A 15,723-nucleotide genomic window follows, 5' to 3' on the forward strand; every position below is an offset into this window, starting at 1 on the left:
GTGTGCATCGGATTTGGGGAGCAGGGGGTCAGGAGGGGCGGAAAGAGGCCAATCTGAGGCTGTTCGCAGCAGACTGCAAAATTTCTTTGGAGACACGAAGCGAGGGCAGGTCATCGCACCTCATTGATCCTGTAAATTATCGAGCTTCGCAGACCCTATAAATCCAGGTAACAACCTTCAGAGGGGCTTTGAAGTGATACTGCGGTGCGGTTTTTACGCATGTTAACTGAGGTCGTCGCCTTGGAGCAGAGGTCGCCTCGGAACGAAGAGCGAGAAACAATGGAAGCTAACTGGCAGCAACCCGAAAGCTAACCACTCATTCATCCTGTCACAGTCGGTGGGATCTGGTTGTGTGCAAGTTGGCTGTCACTGTTACCCACATAAAAGTCACTGCGTTTCAAAGTGATTCACACCGGCGAGGGACAAGGGGGTTGATCCTCGGATGTGATAAGGCGCTATATGAAAGCGTGTTAAGGCTTTAGTCTCTTGGGGTCAACATCCTGTCACGACGTTCTATTTTGCAAAGTGGAACTATTACCAGTTTAATAAATGCAAACGGTGTAAATAAACGTAACATTCTACTTCTTGCCATTTGTTGCTTTTCCCCAGTAAGTGTTGATTGTTTTTCTTCCAGGTTTTAAATCCGATTGCAAAAATTCAGAACGTGTTATGCCTGACAGGGGCTGCTATTAAAATTGATGAAGCAATTCACTAAAACAGCAGTGATGAATCCACTTTTAATTGTTCTAATGTTTTTCTTGCAATCTCCCACGTTTCAAATTTAATTTTGTTGTCATCGTGTTCCAGCTGTTTTAACATTTGGGTCCTCGGGGGGAAGGTTAGATAACTGAACCACTCACAGAATCATACAGCACAGGAGGCCATTCGGCCCATCGTGCCTGTGCCGGCTCTTTTGAAAGATCTCTCCAACTGGTCCCACTCACTCTCTCTGCTCTTTCCCCATAGCCCTGCACACTTTGCCTGTTCAAGGATCTATCTTTATTCCCTTTTGATAATTACTAGTGAAAACTGCTATTCCAGCAATGGCCGATCAGAATGATCGCACAGCAGGAACTGGTTCTGCTGCTGCCATTTCGACCTCTTCTGGATCCATCTTTTGTTTCTTAAGAACATAAGAAATAAGAGCAGGAGTAGGCCATTCGGCCCCTCGAGCCTGCTCCGCTGATCTTTTACCTCAACTCCACTTTCCTGCACCATCCCCATATCCCTTGATTCCCTAACTATTCATACATCTGTCGATCGCCGTCTTGAATATACTCAACGACTGAGCCTCCACAGCCCTCTGGGGTCGAGAATTGCAAAGATTCCCCACCCTCTGAGTGAAGAAGTTTCACCTCATCTCAGTCCTAAATGGCCAACCCCTTATTCTGAGATTGTGACCCCTGGTTCTAGACTCCCCCAGCAAGAGGAAACAGCCTCCCTGCATCTACCCTGTTAAGCTCTGTAAGAATGTTGTATGTTTCAATGAGATCACCTCTCATTCTTCTAAACTCTAGGGAATATAGGCCTAATCTACTCATTCTCCCCTCATAGGACAATCTTTATAGTTTCTTTATTGTCATTTAATCACTCCTGACCTACACACTGCTTTTTCCCTGGTCTGCACTTGCTTATAAACGGTTACATGCCTAACTTCCTCGACGTCTGATCATCGACCCGAAACGTTAACTCTGTTTCTCCTTGCACAGAGGCTGCCTGACCTGTTGATTATTTCCAGCATTTTCTGCTTTGATATTTTTTTTTTAAAGTACAGATTCTGGATTTACTAAAGCTTACAGCCAGCATGACTCTTGCTACTGGGCACGTATCAGCTGTGGCTCAGTGGGCAGCACCCTCGCCTCTGAGTCAGTAGGTTGTGTGTTCAAGTCCCACTCCATCTTGGCTGATGCTCCAGTGCGGTGCTGAGGGAGTGCTACATTGTCAAAGGATGAAATGTAAAACTGAGGCCCTGCCTGCCCCCTCAGGTAGACGTAAAAGATCCCATGGCACTATTTCGAAAAAGAGCAGGGGAGTTATCCCTGGTGTCCTGGCTAATATATATCCCTCAATCAACATCACTTAAAAGAGGTTATCTGGTTGTTCATCACATTACTGTTTGTGGGAGCTTGCTGTGTGCAAAATGACTGCCATGTTTACCACATTACAACAGTGACTACACTCCAAAATTACTTCATTGGTTGTGAAGCGCTTTGGGATGTCTGGCGGTTGTGCAACGTGTGATATAAAAGCAAGTCTTTCTTCAGGCCATGAGCGCCTGCATCATAGCTCACCTTAAAAAGCAGCTTCACAGATGGAACTTCATCCAGTGTTTTTTTGGAAGTCTGGGCATACCATGTCACAAGACTTTATATAAAACCTCTTTTGGATGAAAAAGAATGTAGTTGGTCAGGCAGAAAGTTGCTGAGTTGTTTGACTACAATTCTTTCATGTTGCAGCTGAATCAATCGCAATTGGTGCTTATTCATCCACTGTAACGGATCCATCATTTCCACTTCTTGGTCCCTAGCCTGGATTTGTGCCCCATGGACAAATCCAAAAGACATCACTAGTTACATGGAGTTATGTCAAGTCTACAGCATAGGTCATTCGGCATAACTGGCCTATGCAGGTGTTTATGCTCCACACGAGCCTCCTCCTGACCCTGCTTCATCTAACCCTACCAACAACAATTTATATTTATATAGCGCCTTTAATGTAGTAAAACGTCCCACGGTGCTCCACAGGAATGTCACCGAACACAATTGCGATACCGAGCCATATAAGCAGATATTAAGACAGGTGACCAAACATCTTGGTCAAAGAAGTAGGTTTTAAGGAGCGTCTTAAAGGCAGAGAGAAGGCGGCGAGGTTTAGGGAAGGAATTCCTCCCAAAAGGGAGGAGGAATTTCTTCTCTCAGAGGGTCGTGAAACTGTGGAATTCTCTACCCCAGAGAGCTGTGGAGGCTGGTTCATTGATTATATTTAAGGTGGAGATTTCTGAATGATAAGGGAGTCAAGGGTTATGGGGAGCGGGTGGGGAAGTGGAGTTGAGGCCACGATCAGATCAGCCATGATCTTATTGAATGGCGGAGCAGGCTGGAGGGGCCGAATGGCGACTCCTGCTCCTATTTCTTATGTGCCAGAGCTTTGGGCCAAGGCAGCTGAAGGCACGGCCGTCAATGGTGAGATGAAGCATATGCAAGCACAGAATCCTGCGCCGCCACAAAAGCAGGGGTGAGGACAGGAGTGGAATTAGTTCCTGAGAACTCTCGGTGACACCATGCACTGTCGTGGCTGGACTCCAGCACTGTCCTCCTCTCTGCCTTCAGCTCAGTCTCCCATCAACAAGTCGGCATATATCCCTGATGCACCACTGCGGAAAACTGACACGTCCTCTGAAAACACAAAGCTCCCGTCGGTCTTCAGCATCAATTCCCTACCAATTGGTGTGCAACGTCAAGAGGAGCAAGCATGTCATTTAACACCAAAAACACGGTTATTTTTGGTCAATCGGATTCCAGTCACACATCGTTCACAGCCCAACCTGTTTTACCCAACACTGTCATTTGCCCACAACACTACAATATGTCGGGGGGGGAAAGAAAGGAATCATCCAAAAGAGTTGAAAGGGGGATTTCCCAGAGCGCGGGAGCCAGCTCCATCACTGACCGTGCATGGTTTCCATGGTAATGGAGCTGCGCTGCCAGCACCCGCGCAGCACGATGCAGGTCCCGTGCAGGCCGCTCAACGGCATTGATATGGAAAATTGGAACGGTCCGTGCAGCCACTTAAAGAGGCTGCTCACACCCCCGAAAAAATTAGCGGGAACGTGGTAGTGGACGTGACATCGAAACCCTCCCACCTCAGCACTCCCGCAACCATGCCGCAAACCTGGTCAATTAATAAACCAACTAAATCGATTCAATGATGTTTACAAACATGTGATAAGAGAGGCCCACCATTCTGGAAAATTCCGGGAAACTCCCTTACGGACCTGTGGTGCTCCCGATCTGATTTTCCCTGATTCCGTGATCTGACACACCCAGACGCAAGAACGTGATAACCTGCCCCAAAAGCGCGCTCGGGGAAGGTCTACAACAGGCAACTCGCCCTCAGGTCCTGTCTGCACGGTTGGCCATGATCATAGTGAATGGTGGTGCAGGCTCGAAGGGCCGAATGGCCTACTCCTGCACCTATTTTCTATAGAAACATAGAAACATGTTTCTATCTCCCATGTGCCGTCTTGGCCAATTAGGACGCCTTTACTTCAAGGGGTAAAATCTAATCTACAAAGAGAAGGAATTACTTCAACGAAAGTCAACACTGTAAAAGAGAACAAACGCTGGCAAGGTTAGCGAGCTGACGGTGGTGGGGCAGGAGAGGAATTGTTAATTGAATTCTGGCCAGACTGAGACCGACTGGTCACAGTGATGGAGGCGTCTGATGTGATGAGGGTCACACCTTTGAAGATTTACAGTCACAGACAGTGAGTGTGATAGGCGCCCCCACACAACCCCCCCTCCCTCCCCCAGCCATTAACCCTTTTACAGGAGGTCAGGTCCAAAAGACCAAAATTGACAAAGGCCCCTTCATCTTTGACACAAGCATCCGTAACACAAACATTTGGCAGCAATTCTGTTTCATCTTTATTAGCTGCATGAGGAGAGCACATACTCTGGCGGACAGAACAGGCTCGCCATTCAGTTACTCATTACACACCTGGGGTCATTTCTCTAAGTTAGACACACTGCACTCCAGTGCAAGTTGTCGCTGCTGTTTCACACCGGGTCTACCGCACGAAATCAGGCCACTTGGGCCCAACTGGTCCATGACGACACAAACTTTTAAGATTTGAGGATGAATTTGCAAATTGGACAGAAAAACTTGCATTTATATAGCAATGCAAGTCACGGCCACCATACGTCTCAAAGTGCTTTACAGCCAATGAAGTACTTCTGAAGTGTAGTCACTGTTGCAATGTGGGAAATGCCAATTTGCGCACAGCAAGCTTCCACAAGCAGCCATCATCATCATCATCATCATAGGCAGTCCCTCAGAATCGAGGAAGACTTGCTTCGACTCTTAAAATGAGTCCTTAGGTGGCTGAACAGTCCAATACGAGAGCCACAGACTCTGTCACAGGTAGGACAGAAAGTCGTTGAGGGAAGGGGTGGGTGGAACTGGTTCGCCGGATGCTCTTTCCGCTGCCTGCGCTTGATTTCTGCATGCTCTCAGCGATGAGACTCGAGATGCTCAGCGCCCTCTCGGATGCACTTCCTCCACTTAGGGCGATCTTTGGCCAGGGACTCCCAGGTGTCAGTGGGGAATGTCGCACTTTATCAGGAAGGCTTTGAGGGTGTCCTTGTAACGTTTCCTCTGCCCGCCTTTGGCTCGTTTGCAATGTGATAATGACCAGATAATCTGTTTTTGTTATGTTGATTGAGGGAGCAATATTGGCCGGGACACCAGGGATAACTCCCCTGCTCTTCTAAATAGTGCTGTGGGATCTTTTGCATCCATCTGAGGGGCAGACGGGGCCTCGGTTTAACATCTCATCCGAAAGACGGCACCTCGGACAGTGCGGCACTCCCTTAGCACTGTACTGCACTGGAGTGTCAGTCTCGATTTCTGTGCTCAAGTTCCTGGAGTGGGACTTGAACCCACAACCTTCTGACTGAGAGGCGAGTGTGCTACCCGCTGAGCCGCAGCTCATATCTATGTGCAAATTTAAACTTTCTTTAAAAGTGCCGGTAGCATTTTCTGAAAAACCCTCTCTGCTTTCTCACTGGTGACTTCCGGCGCACGTCTCTTTTCCTCACGTGATCCTGGGAGGTGGCAGTCTCGGCACACCATGTGGCCACAACCTTTCGATGACAACGGAAGAAACCCATCTTGAATCTCTTGTTGGATTGCAGGAAGGAATGCGTGACCGCAACCCAACCCGGGGATCGTGCTTCAACCCCTGCACCGTAAATGGTCAGCGTGTGTAGGCCACTGTAGATTTGTGAGGCTGTGACATTCTGGATGGAGCCGATAGATTTGTGGCCACCCCAGTGTCTCTGGTTGATTTAAAGGCACTGTCCGCGGTGGATATGTTGCTAGATTGGATTAACGCTCCTGTGCGGAGTGAGCTGATCTTTGCTAGGCCACTCAGGGGTGATGTGAGGAAGCACTGCTTCACACAAAGGGCAGTGGAAATCTGTTAATCCGCCTCCCCCTCAAAAAAAAGCTGTGCAGGCTGGGTGTAAATGACATATTTCAAAATTAAGCTCGATCGATTTTTATCAGGAAGAGGTCTTGAGGGATACGGACCCAAGGCGGGTAGATGGAGTTAAGATACAAATCAGCCATGATCTAATTGAATGGCGGAACACTCGAGGGGCTGAAAGGGTCTCCTCTTGTTGCTGAGTCCCAGGTGGATACAAAAGGTCCACCGACCCTACTTCGAAGAAGAGCAGCGGAGTTGTCCCCGGTGTCCTGGCCAATATTTATCCCTCAATCAACATCACTAAAAACAGATTATCTGGGAATTATCACATTTGTGGGAGCTTGCTGTGCACAAATTGGCTGCCGGGTTTCCTATATTACAACAATGACTAGATTTTAAAAGTACTTTATTGGCTGTAATGCATTCTGGGATGTCCTGAGTTCGTGAAAGGTGCTATATAAATGCAAGCCATTCATTCATTAATCAGCAAGCACACGCCACTTCTCATTAAGGAGCTGCAAGTCTATGTATGTTTGATTTTGATAGGTTGACACTGCTGCAGTTCACAGCAGTGAAATAAATGGAATCAGTGAGCGCAGGGTTTAAACAGCAAGTTTACTGCAGTGTACTGGACGTAAAACAAATGACAGCTTCAGATATTGGTTGCTTGCAAGATTTTTTCATTGCATTCATTAAAGAGGAGTCAATTGAGTATTTCACAATGCTTACAACCCACCAAATCTCAGCGTGACTCTGTACCTCCAACAGAGCCAGACACCTTATTCTAGCACCAGTCTGTATCTCCAACAGAGCCAGACACCTTATCCCAGCACCAGTCTGTACCTCCAACAGACCCAGACACCTCATCCCAGCACCAGTCTGTACCTCCAGCAGACCCAGACACTTTATCCCAGCAGCAGTCTGTACCTCCAACAGAGCCAGACACCTTATCCCAGCAGCAGTCTGCACCTCCAACAGACCCAGACACTTTATCCCAGCACCAGTCTGTACCTCCAGCAGACCCAGACACCTCATCCCAGCACCAGTCTGTACCTCCAACAGACCCAGACACCTTATCCCGGCAGAAGTTTGCACCTCCAGCAGACCCAGACACCAAATCCCAGCAGCAGTCTGCATCTCCAGCAGGCCCAGACACCTTATCCCAATAGCAGTCTGCACCTCCAGCAGACCCAGACACCTTATCCCAGCATAAAAGATCGGCAATGTCAGTAACATCTTTTTTAGGAGAGGGTGTTAACAGGGACATGAGAGAGAGAATTAGTTCCAACATGTTTAAAAATAAGCAACTGCTCCCCGATGATGTGGTCGATAAGGGCAGCTTAAGTTCCCAGGTTCCAGTCCCGGTCTGGGGGGGAAGTTAACTGATCTGGCAGTAAGGAATATAGTAGCCAAAGTGTCTCACCCACCAGCCACCCCGCTTCCCCTGCTGGGCAAGAAAGAGGGTAGGGCAAAATCAAACAAGGATCCTACTGACACCCAGCCTCCCCCACCCATCCCCCGATCGCTAGCCAGTAACCCCCATTAGAAAGTGAGAAGATTGTACGAGGAAAAGAATCTGGTCCGGCCGCAATGCCCTCCAGAGTCGAATAGTCCGCGGAAAGTCGCCCTCCAGACTTGCACAAAGAATGGGAATGCTGCCAAAGGTACCACAGGCCTGTTAGAAAGCTGCGGAGCTTGAGGCAGCCTGACTCGGTACCTTCAGGAACAGGGGTGGTTCGGAGCAGTGGAGGGAGGGAGGAGCGAGAAAGGGGAAGAGCGAGCAAAAATTACAAATCAATCTTGTTCAGATACTATTTATTTTCCACCTGTCAAAAAATTTGAGAGGGAATTTGTACAAAGAAAACTTATCCTACAGTACACGCCAACTCTTGCATTATTTGTATACGGCTCTGGGGCACACCGCCTGCTGTTTGCGTTTGATAACTTCCAACATATTTGCTTCTTGAATGAGCGTTTAACTGCAAACTTCCTGCCAGCTCTTTTCTGCCTTTTACCTGCTGAATCTCTCTCATTAGAGGGATCCCAAAGATCGATTTTCACCCTCTGCCCCCTCGACTCCCCCGGATCCATGAAGAATTGTGTTAATGTTTACAATTTATTAATTGTAAACAGGGTTATAGCATGTCTGGATAGATGATAATTTGAGATTTGCAAGCCCCAAATTGTCTGCTTCACAGCATTATTTCCTTTCACCCGCCACCTGCATGTTCTCTTGCCTCTCTTCAGGTATCGACTCTTGTTGGGGGAGGGGGAATGGCGGGGGGGGGGCACGGTTCCAATGGCATTGGCAACTCTTCAGCACCTCAAAGTGGCCATCGCTCATTGTAAAGATTTTGCTTCACGCGTTCTTTGCTTAAGAATTCAGAGCAACACATTGCTTTTAAGAACTAGTTGGTTTGTTAAAGGTTTATCAATCACACTACAGATTATCAGTTCATTCACTAGGCTCACAACTGCGTACCTCATCGTGGATGACCTAGACCCAACAGACTGGGGTTTTATTGAGTCTTGTGAACATCATGTGACTGGCTCAGCCACTCACAGTGCAACAGTTTGACAAACCAGTGAGCATCTTCACTCATCAATGGGCCGAGACAGTGAAAGCCTGCAGGAGATTTTTTTAATTTATTTTTTATTTATTCGTAGCCAATCTTTCCAATTCTTTGTCAAATCACAAACGCCAGAGGTCACCTTGCACACATCAAGGATCACTCTGCGCCAATGCTCTTAGCCAAAAGGCCGAGAGCCACTGCACCGTTCCTGGAAGTACTGCAATACCAGGTTCGTGCCATGGAGGTGGATGGGTCAGGCCCCCCACACACCTCCATGGAGGTGGATGGGTCAATCCACCCCACCCACCTCCTATTTCCAAAAAGCATAGGAGAACCACCTTCCTGATCCAGGGAGAACCACTTTGGGGTCATGGTTACTCCCCTGTCAGGTCAGTTACGCATGATCTTAGCCAAAAGGCCGAGAAACGATTCCTGCAGTGTTCAATCCCCTACTGTTTTCAATCAAGGGTGTAATGATCCAGAGACGTGAGTTCAAATCCCACCACGGCAGCTGGGGAATTTAAATTCAGTTAATTGAACAAATCTGGAATTAAAAAGCTAGTATCAATAATGGTGACCATGAAACTACCGGATTGTGGGTAAAAATCCATCTGGTTCACTGATGTCCTTTACGAAGGAAATCTGCCGTCCTTATCTGGTCTGTCCTATATGTGACTCCAGATCCACAGCAATGTGGTTGACTCTTAACTGCCTGCTGACTTGGCCCAGCGAGACACTCAAGGACAATTAGAGATGGGCAATAAATGCTGGCCTTGTCAGCGACGATCACATCCCATGAACAAATTTTAAAAATAGATTGCCTTTGGGAATGGAGAACCTGCCTGATTTCCCTTCTCCGCTACGCAACCCCCCCCTCCCCCCGCCCCCGTTAGCCATGGGTCCTGAGGCACAGGGGATACGTAGCGCCTCAACTGTTGCTCCATATCCCACAACATTCCCATCTACTGGCAGTCATACTGAAGCCCCTAACTTTCAGCTAGCAAGGTGTAAACAATGTGGAATTATGGACAGTGTTACCTCAGTCGCTGGACAGGTACAATCCCACCCTAAACACAGGGAGCCAGTCCCATTGGGATCCCCTCTTGAGCCTTCGCATCGACATTGGAGCCCAGATCAACCACGAAAACCAGCCCCACTCTTTTCTGTGTACCATCTACGAGGTGCACTGCAGCAACTCACCACTGCTTCTTCGGCAACACCTCCCAAACCTACGAGCTCTACTGCCTAGAAGGACAAGGGCAGCAGGCGCATAGGAACACCACTCCCTCCAAGTCACGCATCTTCTTGACTTGGAAATATATTGTCGTTCCTTCATCGTCGCTGGGTTAAAATATTGGATCTCCCTCCCTAGCAGCACTGTGGGAGTACCCTCAACGCACGGACTGCAGCAGTTCAAGAAGGCAGCTCACCACCATCTTCTTAAGGGCAATTAGGGTGGGGCAATAAATGCCGGCCTTGCAAGTGCCGCCCACATCCCGCAAATAAATTTTTACAAAACACCCAAAAGAGTATAAAAGCAGGAAACTGGAGCACGGAAGTCACTCTCCGGAGAGATGGGAAGAGTTAAATATAAGGGAGACCGACTGAATGAGAAGGGTGGTTTTGTCAACTTCCTGCACAAGATGTGCCAATGGGGAATTCGGATCAATTTACATAACTACAAGCGGAAAGTCCCTGAAGTAGTAAATGTCTGCGACTTGACGTTTTCCCGCTATTGCCTAATCAAGGCTCAACAACATCGGTGTGTTCAGTTTGGCTGTGCTCAACTTCCTGATCGTGCAAGGCCAGTAAAAGTGAGGCGGAAGATTAAAAATGAAATGACGTCGGAATTTTTCTCAACAGTCTCAACGTAGCATGAAAGGGTAAGCTGCAAAGTGCCGCAGGAATCTACCACATAACAGCAGGTAGAGGCAGCCTATCTTTACTGAACAGCTGCCCTTGGCCTTTCATACAATGTAAAGCTCCATTGATCCATGGTCACCCCTTCACTCTCCAATCTTGCTCCTGCATCTCCTGTCCTGAAAATGTCTTTGTATTCTACATCAAAGAAAACAAGACCCATTTCTCAATCCTTTCCTGCTGACTTTAACGAAACAACTTGCATTCATATACCGCCTGTCACAACCTCAGGCTGCGTCAAAGTGCTTTACAGCGTGACTGTCAAAATCTTCACCAGTCAACTCCTGGAATCATTGGGTAGATTTCCGCTTGCCCGCTTCCATTGAGCGGTTGGGCAGGGGGTGGTTGAGAGGTGTAAGCAAGCCAGCGGCCCAACCGATGGAAGCATTCTGAGGTCTGACAGATTTTCCTGATCAGGCCTTGACGGCATTCCGTCAGGAAGATGTCCGCACAGATCGCAGGGGGGCGAAAATCAGATGGCTCCAACATGAAGCCCAGCCAGTCCAGGTACAATGAGGGTGGGGAGTCGGGATGGGTGCGATCGCAGGGGACGGCCGTGGAGGATTGGGCATCGGTGGTAGCTTGGGAAAGTGGTCGCTCCTCCAGGCACCAAATGAGACTTTTTCACCACACCATGCAGCGGTCCCTTCAACGCCTGCCAATTGGGACCCTGAACGCCAAGTACCATTGGGTGGCGCATCCTCAATGCACGTTCCACCCGTGGGCACAGCAACTTGGTCTGTATGAAGTCGTAGGACCCTGATTTGCATAGGTTAATGAGACCCCCGCCCATTTCTGCCTGGTGCCTGGACCTAGTTCAAGGTCCTGAGCAGAATAGCAGAGACCTGGACGTCAGCAGGAAGGGAGCGTTAAGCGCAGCACTCCTGTTCTGATCGTGTTACCGCACTGTTCCCGCTCGGTGGAGGGGGGATGAACATCGGCCCCATTTTCACCAAAACTTGACTATGGGTCGTCTCGCGTGTTAAGACGTTGGCTTTTCAATGCGAGGCCTGGGTTTGGCTTCCAATCTCAAACCAGACCTGAGAGAGATGAAAGTAGGCTGGAGGCAAGAGCCTTACATTCATGCCATCTGAATCCAGTCCGCAGTGGTCAAACTGTGCCGAATTAGTAATCACGTTTAGCGAGGCTGAGGGTGGCTGGTGTGAGGCGTGGAGAATGGTCTTTCTTGCGCAGTCAGTCTTTCTCCTGAGAGTAGGGCTAAAGCAGAGTCGAGGGAGCTTCATTCTTCATTCAAAATATGCACAGCCAAACTGACCAGACCTTGATGTTGACACTGGGCTTATAAAGTGGTGTGCATTCCATTCCCCAGCAACAAGATCCTTCAAATTGATGAGCACAAAGTTCACACATCAGCAAACTGAAAGTCACTTTGGCACACAGGAGCTATCGTCATTGTATTTGAACTATCTTCATCTTGCATTAGACAAACGAGACAGAATGGAGTTATATCTACCCCGTCTGCTCTCCTCAGGTGGACGTAAAATATCTCACGGCACTACTTCGAAGAAGAGCAGGGAAGTTATCCCCAGTGTCCTGGCCAATATTTAACCCTCAACCAACATCACTAAAAACAGATTATCTGATCATTTTGTGGGAGCTTGCTGTGCACTAATTGGCTGTCGCAATTCTTACATTACAACAATGACTGCATTTCAAACAATGCGCTGTAAAACACTTTGAGGCACCCTGAAGTTGAACCTCCCTTATTCTTTTTTGAAAATGACTTGGTTTGATATCGGTTGCGAGCGTTGCTGGAGATAGTAACAGTGGTGCAACACTATTTGTGCTCAGGGAAGGAAGGAACTTGGTGTTCCGTCAAGTTGGGAGTCAATGGCTAATACTGGGCAGTTGGTGTGTGGTCTGCAGAGTGCTTTGGCACGTCCCGAGGTCGTGAAAGGCGTTATATAAATGCAAGTTCTTTCTTTCAACACAGGGGTAAAACACGTGTTCAAAACCCTGAATATTAAATCCTACACGTATTAAACATGTGTGAAGTTCATCTGAAAGCAAACCGACTGCAATGAACAGTATGGTGAGCATATTAAAAAGTGAGAGTTAATAATTGCACGATTCCAGGATAAGGATTCATATCAAAAACCCATTTACAGGTAAAAGGTTAAATTGTACAGCTTCCAACTTTTTCATTTTATATTCAATTGTAAGGAATTTTTTCACATAAACAGTGAGACATCTGGGTGAAGGGCCAAGGCTCAGTGCAGAATGTGGAGAACAAGTAGATGGGAAGACAGGATGAGGCAAATTAAGTAACAGGGGTTAAGTGAACACGTGGAACCTCCCTTATCCAGAACTCCCTTATCCGGAACCACCCCTCGTCCAGAACCATTCCCGGCCACCGGGTGGCGCATGCGCAGAACTCCGACATGAACAAATTGAACAAAGTGAAGTCCTTCCTCGCTGCCAACTCCCTCAATCGCTGACCTGACCCCGTGATCCACCGCACCCCCACCCGCCCCCCCCCACCACGATCTCTCTGCTGCACTCCCAGCCCCAAGCCAGCCAGCCCCGCTATCCCCTTGCTCATTATCTGCACCATCCAATTTAACATGTCCACCCCTCGTCCGGAAAAATCCCTTATCCAGAACAGGCCAAGTCCAGAGGGCTCCCGAAAAGGAAGGTTCAACTTGGACCAAGTTTTCAAAAACCTTATGATTGTGGCAGGACTGGTAGGCAACTGAAGGTAAATAGGGTTTATTTCTATAGGGGTTATTTTTATAATATGGTGACCAGAACCGTGCACGGTACACCAAGTGTGCTCGAACCAAGATCCTATACAAGTTGGTGAGTGGAGCGTAGGCAGGTACAGCAGGAGCGGCGAGGTCGGGGCGAAGGAGCGGCGAGACATAGCAGAGCAATGTGATCGGGGCCCAGGCGAGGCATGAGTTCAGGGGCCCAGAAGAGTCGAGGGCCCAGGGGCAGCACGGGCCAGCCCATGCTAGGTCCGTGCAGCAGAGCTGGTCTCCAGTCGTCTTGGTTAACCCTTGTCACTGGACCAAGACCTAGCTCTGTCAAGCCCGTGTGGTGGCTGGTGTGCAACGGTCACCCCATGTTAAAAAACTCCACGCACAGACATCTTCCACCCTTCAACATGTAGTTCGGGACCTGGAATATTAGGTCCTTCATTGAAACACCTGCGAACTCGTCCCTTTTTGGCGCGGAAGCAAGTCATCCTCGATACGAGGGACCGCCGAAGAAGAAGAGGAGAATTGAAAAGAAGGGAAGTCATGATAAATCTCTTTCGAACCGTGGTTAGACCACACTTGGACTACTGCGTACAGCTCTGGTCGCCATATTATAAAAAGGATATAGAGGCACAGGAGAGGGCGCAGAGAATTTTTACAAGGATGATAACAGAAATGAGAGGTTATACATATCAGGAAAGGATGAACAGGCTGGGTCTCTTTTCTCTTGAAAAAAGGCTGAGGGGTGACTGACATAATAGAGGTAATCAAAACTATGAAAGTTTTTGATCGAGTGGATACACCGATAATGTTTCCACTTTTGGGAAGAGCAACAATATAAGATAGTCACCAAGAAATCCAATAGGGAATTCAGAAGAAGCTTCTTTGCTCAAAGATTGGTGAGAATGTGGAATTCGCTACCACAGGGAATGGTTGAAGTGAATAGTATAGATATATTTAAGGGGAGGCTGGACAAGCATATGAGGGAGAAGGGAATAGAGGGTTACGCTGATAGATTTAGATGAGGAAAGACGGGAGGAGGCTCGAGTGGAGCATAAACGCCGGCATGGACTGGTTGGGCCGAATGGCCTGTTTCTGTGCCGTATATCCTGTGTAAGGTGCTCCAAAGTTGTAAGGTTCTGGAATATAAAAATGAGGTGGTAGGAGTCCCGAAATAGGTTCCTCTCAAGATTCACTGGGGTTGAGTTTCTCTTTGGTGGAAGTGCTGTAGCAAGCCCAGAAAGATGCACTGCCCATCGTGGTGCATTCTGGGATCCCTGACACCTACTACTGGCCGGTTAATGACAAGAGCAGGGATTGGGCATTAGTTCTCAACTGCATCCCGTACTTACTCCCAAACATGTGGCGTTGCAGTGCACGGGCGCTACCTGACCAACAATGCAATTGGATCCTCATCTCACAGCCCAGACTCTCAATGGGGAGTCTAGGACTAGGGGAGAGAGCCTAAAAGTTAGAGCCAGGCCTTTCAGGGGTGAGGTTTGGAAACAGTTCTACATGCAAAGGATGGTTGAAGTTTGGAACTCTCTTCTGCAGACGGTAGTTGACACTGGGTCAATTGTCCCAGATTTTTGTTAGCCAAAGATATTGAGGGATATGGGCCAATGGCGGGTATGTGGAGTTAGGTCACAGATCAGCCATGATCTCACTGAATGGCGGAAAAGGCTCATGGTGCAAAATGGCCTCCTCCTATTCCTATGTTCCCATGCTCCGACATTGCACAAAAGGTCAATAGTCACGAACGAAGCCATTCAGCACGTCTAGTTCCTCCGTTGATGAGAAGGTGACGGTTCTCCTGTCACTGCCTTTAACTGCCTCTTGAATGATCCAGGAGTTTTATCTCTTGACACGACTTAAAATGGCCAAGGAGCTGACTGGAAGTGCTGGTAGATTCGATTATAAGGCTACGCTTAGAATAGTTTCTATTTCACAAACTGCGAGACCGTCCAAGTCTCATCAATAAAACTCGGTTGAATTACTCAGCATCAAGTTGAGGGTTTCGTGTTTGCCACTGAAACTTCAATCTCCTTCACATTTAATTTCAATTTCATTCCGCAGCAAATTAAAGTCTATTGGAGTGTACTCTAGTGCTTTGCAGTTTGTCTTCTGTCTGAGTTGCCAAACTACTCTCTGTAGCTCCGAGTATTGAGCGCTCATCAATCCTGGACCAAAGTCTCGGGGAGTTCATTTCAATGACATCTCTCATCCTTGTCACAGTTTGCTTTACCGCACAGTTCTGTATCAGCGAGCCAGAGCCACAGCATGCTGATGTGGCCCATTAATA

The 15,723-nt window shown here is 48.1% G+C and overlaps 1 protein-coding gene and 1 pseudogene across 4 annotated transcripts in view; both read right to left on the reverse strand.

Moving 5' to 3' along the window:
- LOC139262845 (protocadherin-1-like) overlaps window positions 1-15,723 on the reverse strand; it is a 422,377-nt gene that overhangs the window by 198,694 nt on the left and 207,960 nt on the right. The window lies entirely within an intron of this gene.
- LOC139263584 (U2 spliceosomal RNA) lies at window positions 8,974-9,211 on the reverse strand (annotated as a pseudogene).

This window comes from Pristiophorus japonicus, chromosome 4 (genome assembly GCF_044704955.1).
Source record: "Pristiophorus japonicus isolate sPriJap1 chromosome 4, sPriJap1.hap1, whole genome shotgun sequence".
Lineage (NCBI taxonomy): Eukaryota > Metazoa > Chordata > Chondrichthyes > Pristiophoridae > Pristiophorus > Pristiophorus japonicus.